Source organism: Micromys minutus, assembly GCF_963924665.1.
Source record: "Micromys minutus genome assembly, chromosome: 16".
NCBI lineage: Eukaryota > Metazoa > Chordata > Mammalia > Rodentia > Muridae > Micromys > Micromys minutus.
This window is the reverse complement of record NC_137985.1, coordinates 48,036,032-48,047,534: the sequence shown is the minus strand read 5'-3', so window position 1 is coordinate 48,047,534 and position 11,503 is coordinate 48,036,032. Positions and strand designations below refer to the sequence as shown.

The window sequence follows — 11,503 nt, the reverse complement described above, 5'->3', positions numbered from 1 at the left end:
TGATTTGCATTTCCCTGATGACTAAGGTGTCGAACATCCTTTAGGTGCTTCTTTTAGGCCATTCAATTTTCTTCAGTTGAGAATTGTCTGTTTGGCTCTGTTCTCCATTTTTTAATAGGGTTCTTTGGTTCTCTGGAGTCTTGAAAAGTTTTCCAGTCTGTTAGTCTATGTCTTTTTATTGGGGAATTGAGTCCATTGATGTTAACAGATATTAAAGAATAGTGATTGTTGCTTCCTGTTATTTTTGTTGTTAGAGGTAGAATTATGTTTGTGCGACTTTCTTCTTTTGGGCTAGTTAAAAGAAGATTGCTTTCTTGCTTTTTTTATTTGCAACGTGTATTTATTTAATATACATTGTAAGGGTTCAAGCTAAATTAATTTAAAAAGTAAATAAAACAAAAAATAACAGCACAGCTCAGAAATCAAGAAGGACAGATAGAAGATCTCAGAAGCGAGATGGCACAGGGAATTGGACAGCTTGTGTCTGGGCTCTTGGCTGGAGACCTGCTTTGACTAGGTTTCTTGCAGGTAATTCTTAAATGCTGTGGGTTTTTCCAGAGCTCTGCAGCATGTGTGTTAAAAGAGCTACTGATGTTGGGTTCTCCTAGCAGGCCCTGGATAGAGAGCAAGATGGTCCTGATGTCATATGTGCAGCCCACTTATCCTTGAGGATGTCCAGGCAGATGTTGCCCTGGGTGTCCACCCTGGGGTGGTAGCAGAGAGTGAGGGTGCGTTGTAAGTATAGCCACTGGAGACCTCTAGGGAGAGTTTATATCTCAGGTCTTCATATACCGTGCCGACTGCTCTGCGGATGGTCCCTACCCATTTGAACAGGTTGTCTGGTTCAGGGAAGGCAGAAATTGTCACCAGGCATCATGACGGTCATCAGTTCCTGCTGCAGCCTCTTGCCCACAGGGCCCCAGGCGGCGCCCACACAGGGCTCGGCTTCTTTTTGAACGGTGGCTGCAGCTGGGTCATGGTTTTGCTAGGCCATCCCAGAGGTGCAGGCAGAGAGACAGGAGTATGGAGACAAAAGGACAACTGCCGCTTTCTTGCTTTTTCTAAGGTGTAGTTTCCCTCCTTGTGTTAGAGTTTTCCATCTATTATCCTTTATAGGGCTGTATTTGTGGAAAGATATTGTGTAAATTTGGTTTTGTCATGGAACATCTTGGTTTCTCCATTTATGGTAATTGAGAGTGTGCTGGGTGTAGTAACCTGGGATAGCATTTGTGTTCTCTTAGGGTCTGTATGATGTCTGTCCAGGATCTTCTAGCTTTCATAGTCTCTGTTGAGAAGTCTGGTGTAGTTCTGATAGGCCTGTCTTTATATGTTACTTGACCTTTTCCCCTTATTGCTTTTAATATTCTTTCTTTGTTTTATGCATTTGGTATTTTGACTATTATGTGACGGGGAATTTATTTTCTGGTCCAACCTATTTAGAGTTCTGTAGGCTTCTGGTATGTTTATGGGTGTAGGTTTATGTTATTTACTGCTACATATGAGTATCTCTTTCTTTAGGTTATAGAAGTTTTTCTCTATAATTTTGTTGAAGACATTTACTGACCCTTTAAGTTAGGAATCTTCACTCTCTTCTATACTTATTATCCTTAGGGTTGGTCTTTTCTTTGTGTCCTGAATTTCCTGGATGTTTTGGGTTAGGAGCCTTTTGCATTTTCTTTGACTCTTATGTCAATGTTTTCTATGGTATCTTCCACACCTGAGTTTCTCTCTTCTATTTCTTGTAAACTGTTGGTGATGCTTGTTTCTATGACTCCTGATCTTTACCTAGGTTTCTATCTCCAGGGTTGTCTCCCTTTGTGATTTTATTTTATTGCTTCTATTTCCATTTTTAGATCCTGGATGGTTTTGTTCAACTCCTTTACCTGTTTGGTTGTGTTTTCCTGTAATTCTTAAAAGGATTTTTTGTGTTTCCTCTTAAGGGCTTCTATCTGTTTACCTATGTTCTCCTATATTTCTTTAAGAGAGTCATTTATGTCCTTCTTAAGTCCTTTATCATTGTCATGAGATGTGATTTTAAATCAAAGTCTTGCTTTTCTGGTGTGTGGGGTATTCAGGGCTTGCTGTGGTGGGAGAACTGGGCTCTGATGATGCCAAGTAGTCTTGGTTTCTGTTGCTTAGGTTCTTGCACTTGCCTCTTGCCATCTGGTTATCTCTGGTGTTAGTTGGTCTTATTGTTTCTGACAGTGGCTTGTCCCCCCTGAAAACCTGTGTGTCAGCACTCCTGGGAGACCAGTTCTCTCCTGGCAGGATTTGGGTACAGAGAGCTTGGCAGAGGGTCAGCTCTGGGGTGCAGGTGGAAAGCAGAAGTAACTCCTGATGTGTTTTGGAGCTTTGAACCCTAACAGGTCTCAGAGTTGTAAAGGTTCTTGGGTTAATCTTGAATTGACAATAAAGTCTCTCCAGTCTGCAACCTGCACATGCGCCTGCTCTGTTCTTGGAGTAGGGTGGACAAGAACCCGGCTGGGAAAAGGACTGACCTCCTTTGCTTCGCTCCTGAAGTCAGATTAATACCTAAAGAGCCTGTCTAGCTTTAGTCTGTCACACCTTCCTGCCAGGCATTTCCTTCCTGAACATACTGAACACGGTATTAACATAATAACACTGAATACAGCTTGTGAACAGAGCAACCGACAACTTTGCCATGTTCGGGAACATTGCTGCTCTGTCAGATTCTTGACCACAGGGGGGTTGACAATCTCAGTAATATACTTGAGTTTACCAAGCACACTTTGTCATGTTGGTGACTTAGCTATTTCATTTGGTGATAAAATTCCCTATAAAGCTTAAAACTGTAGCTGAAGATTGGGGGGCGGGGTACTCACAAGAGAGAAGAAAAGGAATTTAGTTCTGAATCCCCTACTCTGTGGATAAACCAAGCTGCAGGAGGCCAGCCATACACCACCATTCAGTTTCTGTCTTCTGACAAAAATTCCTCGAATCTACGCTTTTTGTTTTGTTTTTTTGTTTTTGCTTTTTTTTTTTTTTTTTTTTTTTTTTTTTTTTTTTGGTTAGATAGATGGGTTACCTATATATCATCTTCTTGTTTGAGTCTTTCTCAAGAGCAGCAAATGCTCTTAACTGCTCAGCTCTCTGTCTGTCTCTGTCTTCCTTTCTTTGTCTCTGTGTTTCTATTTCTGTCTCTTTGCTACTCTGTCTCTGAGTCAGGGTTTCTCTGTGTAGCCCTGATTGGCCTTGAACTTACAGAGCTCTGCCTGTCTCTACCTCCCAAATGATGGGGTTAAAGGTGTGTTCCATCACACCTTGCCCCTCACCTATCCTGTTGAGCTTTATCATCTCATATAGGAAGTGGGTCTCCAGGAAGTCACAGGAATGAGAGGGGTTAGTCGGTGCAGGCAGAACCCAGTACATGAAAATCCAAAAGAGCCTGATGCAGGTTCTGTTCTAGGGCTTCTGTGGCCTCCTGAGTGGGTAAAACAGGGAATGAATGGTGTAAACATTTATTTCCAGGCTTCTGTACATTCTGCAAGATGCCTGGTACCCATATCTTTCTCTGCCAACTTGTGAAAGAAGAGGCTCACGTCCTGTTGGTTGATCCTGGAAGCTGGAGATTGTGAGAAGAGGGTCTCAGAGGCTGCAGTTGGAGATACGGGAAAGATGTTAGAAATTAAAACAAAAACATAATCAGGCCCATCACAGCAATACCGCTGTGTACCAACTTCTGTCTTAGAGTTTTACTGCTCTGAATAGACACCACAACCAAGGCAACATTATAAGGATAACATTTAATTAGGGCTGGCTTACAAGTTCAGAGGTTCATTCCATAATCTATAGAGGCAGGAGCATGGCATTATTCAGGCAGGCATGGTGTAGGCAGAGCTGAGAGTTCTACATCTTCATTCAAAGACTGCTAGTGGAAAACTGACCTCTAGGCAGCTAGGATGAGGGTCTTAAGCGCATCTCCACAGTGACATACCTACTCCAACAGGGCTACACCTCCCAACAGTGCCACTTCCTGGGTCAATCATATACAAACTGCCACATTATCTACCATAAGAGAGGCACTAAACTACCAAGATGATCCTATATCATGACTCACTAATAGTCACTGGCCACCCTGATGCTGCCATAAAGGATGTAGCCACAGCCAGAGCATAGTCCTCACTAAAAAGGGCAGGGTTAGCTACTGTTGCTAAGAGATTATTTAGCCTGCCAGCATCAGAGATGAAACCCAAGTTTACCCAAGTGTATTGTCCCTTAAGTAGATCAGTTGCCTCCTTATAGCCAAGCCGACCACTTGGGGCCATTTCTATTTTGATTTATAGGCCAATATCTATTTCAAATAGCCTGTTTTTATTTTATGTACGTGGGTGCTTTGTCTTTATGTATGTCTTTGTACCACATAAGTGCAGTGTTCATGAAGGCCAGAAGAGGGCACAGGATCTCCTGAAACTTGAGTAACAGATAAAGTTGTGAGCCAACATATGGTGCTAGGATTCAAATCTAGGTCTCTGGGAGAGCAGCCAGTATTTTTAACCACTGAGCCTTAGCTCAGCCCCTCAAATAGTCCTTTAACCAAATAACCTCAACCACTGGGAAATCTATTTATTTCAACCCTAACTAGAGTGCAGAGATGGTAGTAAGAGCAGTCGGTCATGTTTCTTTGCCCTGGTGGGAGCTACAGCAAGGTTCTGGGACTGCAATGTTCCCATCTGTGCAATGGTCTCCTGAGCTTCTTCATTCTGTGCTTTCCCCAGCAGTCTATTAAACTCGAGCCTCCTTAGCTCACTCTTGCTTGCTTTTGGTTGTCATCTGGGTTTGAGATCATTTCATCACCAGCTTGCTATCAGCCATATGATGGTATAGGCGGGCATTAAAAGCCTCATAAACAACACCATAAAGTAAGAATTTACTTTACACAGGACAGTAACAATTCAGAAGTTTAAAATATCTAGGCATGAACAGACACTTCCTGCCCAAGGCCAGACCTGGCCCAGTTTCATCAGGACTGGCTGCCTGCCCACAAGTTTCTGGGCGCCCAGAAGAGCTGCAGGAGGGCTCTTACTCCTAAGCCCAGGGAAGAGTCCACACTTCCTCTACAGTGACTATTCCTGAGAGGCTGCCTGGAGTTCTCAGGGCCCAGGTAGTGGTGCTGTCTGAAAACAGACATTTCAGGCCCAAGGACAGAGCTAGCCCAAGTGTATCAGGACCCAGCACTGCCATCAGAACTCACAGCCTACCCAGAGAGCCCAACACACAGGAGCAATCTTCCTCCGGAGACTACCGGCCCACAGACCCACAGGCCCACAGGAGAGACAAGCTCTAGTCAGAGACAACAAGATCACCTAGCAGCACCGATAACAAGATGGCAAGAGGCAAGTGCAAGAATCTCAGAAACGGAAACCAAGACAACCTGGCAACATCAGAACCTAGTTCTCCCACCACAGCAAATAGTGGATATCCCAACTCACCAGAAAAACAAGAGTTAGACTTAAAATGATGATGAAGATTCTGGAGAAGCGCTTAAATAACACACTTAAAGAAGTACAAGAAAGCCAGGAGAACACACACAAACAAGTTGAAGTCCTTAAAAAAGAAACACACACACACATACAAAATCACTTAAAGAGCTACAGGAAAGCACAAACAGACATGTGAAGGAATTAAAAACAGAAATAGAAACACTGAAGAAATCACAAGAGAAGACAACCTTTAAGTTGGAAAACCTAGGAAAGACATCGGGAGTCATAGATGCAAGTATCACCAACAGAATATAAGAGATGGAAGAGAAAATCTCAGGGCAGAAGATACCATAGAAGACATTGACACAACAGTCAGAGAAAAATGTAAAAACTAAAATGCTTCTAACCCAAAACAGCCAGGAAATCCAGGACACAATGAGAAGACCAAACCTAAGGATAATAGGTGTAGAAATAAGCAAAGACTCCCAACTAAAAGGCCCAGTAAATGTCTTCAACAAAATTATACAAGAAAACTTCCCTAACCTAAAGAAAGAGATGACCACAAACATACAAGCAGCCTACAGAACCCCAAGTAGATTGAACCAGAAAAGAAATTCTCCCTGACACATAATAGTCAAAACAACAAATGTTCAAAACAATGTATAAAACTAAAAGCAGTAAGGGAAAAATAACAGGTAACATATAAAGGCAGACCAATCAGAATTATACAAGACTTTTAAAAAATATATTATTTATTTAATGTATATGAGTATACTGTAGCTGTCTTCAGACACACCAGAAGAGGGCATCAGATCCCATTACAGATGGTTGTAAGCCACCATGTGGTTGCTGGGAATTGAACTCAGGACCTCTGGAAGGGTAGTCAGTGCTCTTAGCTGCTGAGCCATCTCTCCATCCCACACCACACTTTCAACAGAAACTATGAAAGCTAGAAGATCCTGGACTGATGTCATACAGACCCTAAGAGAACACAAATGCCAACCCAGGTTACTATATCCAGCAAAACTCTCGATTACCATAGATGGAGAAAACAAGATATTCCAGGACAAAACCAAATTTACACAATATTTGTCCATAAATTCAGCAAATCCTAAAAGGATAATAGATGGAAAGATTCCACCACAAAGAGATAAACTTCACCCTAGGAAAAGCAAGAAATTAATCTTCTTGCAACAAACACCAAAGAAGAAAAGTACACAAACATAATTCTACCTCTAACAACAAAGATAACAGGAAACAACAATCACTATTCCTTATTATCTCTTAACATCAATGGACTCAATCCCACCCCAAAAGACATAAACTATTAGACTGGATCCAGCATTTTGCTGTATACAGGAAACTCATCTCAGCAACAAAGACAGATACTACTTCAGAGTAAAAGGTTGGGGAAAAAACTTTCCAAGTAAATGGTCCCAAGAAACAAGCTGGAGTAGTCATCCTAATATCGAATAAAATAGATTTTAAACTAAAAGTCATCAAAAAATAGAAGGGAGGACACATTTTCTCATCAAAGAAAAAATCTATCAATCCCTTAATTCTGAACATCTATGCTCCAAATACAAGGGCACCCACATTCATAAAAGAAACTCTACTAAAACTTAAAGCATATATTGCACCACACACAATAATAGTGGGAGACTTCAACACCCCACTCTTGTCAATGAACATATCATGGAAGTAGAAACTGAACAGGGACACAGTGAAACTAACAGAAGTTACCAACCAAATGATTTAACAGACATCTATAGAATATTTTATCATATATATATATATATATATGTATGTATGTATGTATATGTATACCTTCTCAGCACCTCACGGTGCCTTCTCCAAAACTGACCATACAGTCAGTCATAAAACAGGCCTCAACAGATATAAGAAGACTGAAATAATCCCATGCATACTATCAGATCACCACAGACTTAGGCTGGTCTTCAATAACAACAAAAACAAAAAAAGCCCATATATACATGGAAGCTAAACAATGCTCTACTCAATGATAGTTTAGTCAAGGAAGAAATAAAGAAAGAAATCAAAGACTTTTTAGAATTTAATGAAAACGAAGGCACAACATACCCAAATTTATGAGATACAATGAAAGCAGTGCTAAGAGAAAAACTCATAGCTCTGAGTGCCTCAAAAAAGAAACTGCAGAGAGCATACACTAACAACTTGACAGCACGCCTGAAAGCTCTAAAACAAAAAGAAGCAGATACACCCAAGAGGAGTAGTCGGCAGGAAGTAATCAAACTCAGAGCTGAAATCAACCAAATAGAAACAAAAACGAACTATACAAAGAATCAACAAAACCAATAGCTGGTTCTTTGAGAAAATCAACAAGACTGATAAACACCTAGCCAGTCTAACTAGAGGGTGAAAAGAGAGTGTCCAAATTAAAAAAAAAAAAAAAAAAAAAAAAAAAGTCAGAAATAAAAGGGGAGTCATAACAACAGAAACTGAGGAAATTCAAAACATCATCAGATCCTATTACAAAAGCCTATACTCAACAAAACTAAAAAATCTAGAGGAAATGGGCAATTTTCTAGTCAGATACCAGGTACCAAAGTTAAATTAGGATCAGTTTGTTTTTCTTTTCTTTTATATGAGTACACTGTAGCTGTCTTCAGACACACCAGAAGAGGACATCAGATCCCATTACAGATGATTGTGAGCCACCATGTGGTTGCTGGGATTTACTCAGGACCTCTGGAAGAGCAGTCAGTGTTCTTAACCATTGAGCCATTCCTTCAGCCTGCCATTTTCTTAATTAGTGATTTATGGGGGGAAGGCACAGCTATGAACATGGTGGAGTATGTGTTCTTATTGTATGTTGGAGCATAAGCATAGCAGCCTTATTTATAATAGCCAGAAGCTGGAAAGAACCCAGATGTCCTTCAGTAGATGAATGGATACAAAAATTGTGGTATATTTACACAATGGAGTACTACTCAGCTACTAGAAACAATGACTTTATGAAATTCCTAGGAAAATGGATTCATCTAGAGAATATCATCCTGAGTGAGGTAACCCAGTCACAAAAGAACAGACATTAATATGCAGTCACTGATAATTGGATACTAGCTGAATACCCAGCTATACCACTCCTGGGCATATACCGAAAAGAAGCTCCAACATCTAATAAGGACACATGCTCCACCATGTTCATAGCAGCCTTATTTATAATAGCCAGAAGTGGGAAAGAACCCAGATGTCCTTAAACAGAGGAATGGATACAGAAATTGTGGTACTTATATACAATGGAGTACTCAGCTATTAAAAACAATGAGTTCATGAAATTCCTAGGCAAATGGATAGAACTTTAAGCTATCATTCGGAGTGACGTTACCCAGTCACAAAAGAACATTTATGGTATGTTCTCATTTATAAGTGGATACTAGCCCAAAAAGCTTGAATATCCAAGAAACAATTCACAGAACTTATGAAGCTCAAAGGGAAGGAAGGCCATAAGGTGGATGCCTCAGTCCTTCTTAAAAGGGAGAACAAAACACTCAAGGGAAGAAATAAAGGGACAAATAGAGGAGCAGGGATTGGAGTAAAGGTCATCCAGAGACTGCCTCACCTGGGGATCTATCCCATATGCAGCCACTAAACCCAAGCATTATTGCTGATGCCAAGTAGTGCTTACTGGCAGGAACATGATATGGATGCCTCCTCAGAGGCTCTGTCAGAACCATACTGATACAGAGGAGGATGCTTGCAGCTAACCATCAGACTAAACACAAGGACCCCAGTGAAGAAACTAGAGAAAAGACTGAAGGAACTGAAAGGGTCTGCAACCCCATGGGAAAAACAAAATTATCAACTAACCAAACCCACCACAGCTCCCAGGGACTAAAACACTAACCATTGAGTTCACATGAAGAGACCCATGGCCCCAGGTGTATATGCAGCAGAAGATAGCATTCTCTGGCATCAAAGGGAGGAGAGGCCTTTGGTCCAGCAAAAGCTCATTTTCCCAGTGTTGGGAAATGCTAATATGCTGAGGTGAGAGAGGGAGGTTGGGAGAGGGAGCAGCTTTATGGCAGCAACAGGAGGAGAGGGCAGGTGGAATTGGGGGAAGGGGATAGCATCTGAAATGTAAATTCAGAGAATATCCAATGAAATGTAAATGCAGAGAGTATCAAATTAAAAAAAAAAAAACTCACCAAAAAAGAATTTTAAATCAAAGGGAGAAGAGAAAGTGATGTAATTATATTTTAATTTATAAATTATATAAAATGATTTTCTCTTCAAATAAAATATCTAGGCATAATGACTGCCTTAATTAGTTTATTTTGCTGCAATGAAACACTATGACCAAAACTAAGTTGGGGAGGAAAGGCTTATTTGGCTTACATTTCCAAAGTCTAGACCATCAATCAAAGGAAATCAGGACAGGAATTCAAGAACGGAAGGAACCTGAAGGCAGGAGCTACTGCAGAGGCCACATAGGGATGCTGCTTACTAGCTTGCTCCTCTTGGCTTGCTCATCCTGCCTTCTTAACAACTCAAGACCACTTGCTCAGAGGCGGTATCCTCCCCACAATGAGCTGTGCCTTCTCCCATCAATCGTTAATTAAGGAAATGCCAGGCTGGAGGGACAGCTCAAAGGTTAAGAGCACTGACTGCTCTTCCAGAGGTCCTGAGTTCAAATCCCAGCAACCACATGGTGGCTCACAACCATCTGTAATGGGATCCGATGTCCTCTTCTGGTGTGTCTGACAGTGTACTCATATACAAGAAAAGAAAAAGAAAAAATAAAACAAAGCATTAAAAAAGAAAGAAAGAAATTGCCTTTATAGGTTTACCTACAGCTAGGAGGAGGGTCTTAAGTGCATGCCCACAGTGACATGCCTATTCCAACAAGGCCACACCTCCTAATACTGCCACTCCCTGGGCTTATGAAGTCATTTTCTCAGCTGAGGTTTTCTCCTCTCAGATAGAGGGGAGTTGTCAAGATGAAATAAAACTAGTCAGCCTGCTCAGTGGCTCACTCCTGTAGTTTCTGCATGTGGGAGGTGGGGCTGAGAAGATTATTGACTTCGGGGACAGCCTGGACCAGAGTGCCACTTTGCCTCCAAAGAAAGTTTAAAACAACAATCACATTGTTGGTTTGAATATAAAACCCAAGAGCCTGAGGAAATGACTCAGTAGATAAATTGTTGTTGCAGAGAACCCAAGCTTGGCTACCGGCACCCACATGAAGGCTCACAACCAGCTGTAACTCCAGTCCCAAGACACTGTCCTCTGTGGTCACCAGGCATGCCCATGGTGCACAGACGTGTGTGTTGGCAAACAGTCACACACATAAGACTTTCTTTTTAAAGGTAAGTTGTCTCTCTGCCTAACATGGCGAAGGTGTGGGTGGATACTTTGCCTACAGAGGAGCAAAGATCTGGGTGATGACCTCAGTTTGTCACAGCCTTTTAAGACTCATGACACTGCAGTTTTAAACTCCAGCATTTCTTGCCGGGACAGTAGGAGGATCCTGCTAGAAGACTTCTCTACGTCTAATTGGTCCCACTGAATCTCATTAAAGTCCTAAAGGCCATACGTAGCTCAAGCCGGCCTTGAAATGTCCATCCTCCTGCATGCTAAGATTATAGACAGGCTTCATCACTCCTGGCTGTGGAAACTATTTTTATAATTGTTGTGTGTACCTGTGTGTTTGTGTGTGTGGTCCAAGTAAATGACAACTTGCAGGAGTCAGTTCTCTCCTTTTGTCTGTAGGTCTCAGGTCATCAGGCTTGGGGGCAAGTCCCCTTCCTCCCTCAGCCATCTCAGGAGTGTGTGTGTGTGTGTGTGTGTGTGTGTGTGTGTGTGTGTGTGTGTGTGCCTGTCTGTGTGTCCCAGTGCAGGGGCTGCAGGCATGCACAGCCACACACGGCTTTTAACATGGGTTCTGGGGATTCAAACTCTAGTCCTCCTGCTTGTCCAGAATGCATCATGGCTTCCTGTGCTGAGCCATCTCCCTACCCCTCACCCGAGCCACTTCTAAGTGCACAGTTCATTACTGTTAGAACTACTCATATTGTTGC

At 41.8% G+C, this 11,503-nt stretch overlaps 1 pseudogene across 1 annotated transcript; it reads right to left on the bottom strand.

The window, feature by feature from the left end:
• Positions 1-369: 369 nt before the first annotated feature.
• Positions 370-979, bottom strand: LOC308431243 (ubiquitin-conjugating enzyme E2 C-like; annotated as a pseudogene). Its single transcript has one exon. The product of its transcript is annotated as a ubiquitin-conjugating enzyme E2 C-like (transcript).
• Between the last annotated feature and the right edge of the window lie 10,524 nt (positions 980-11,503).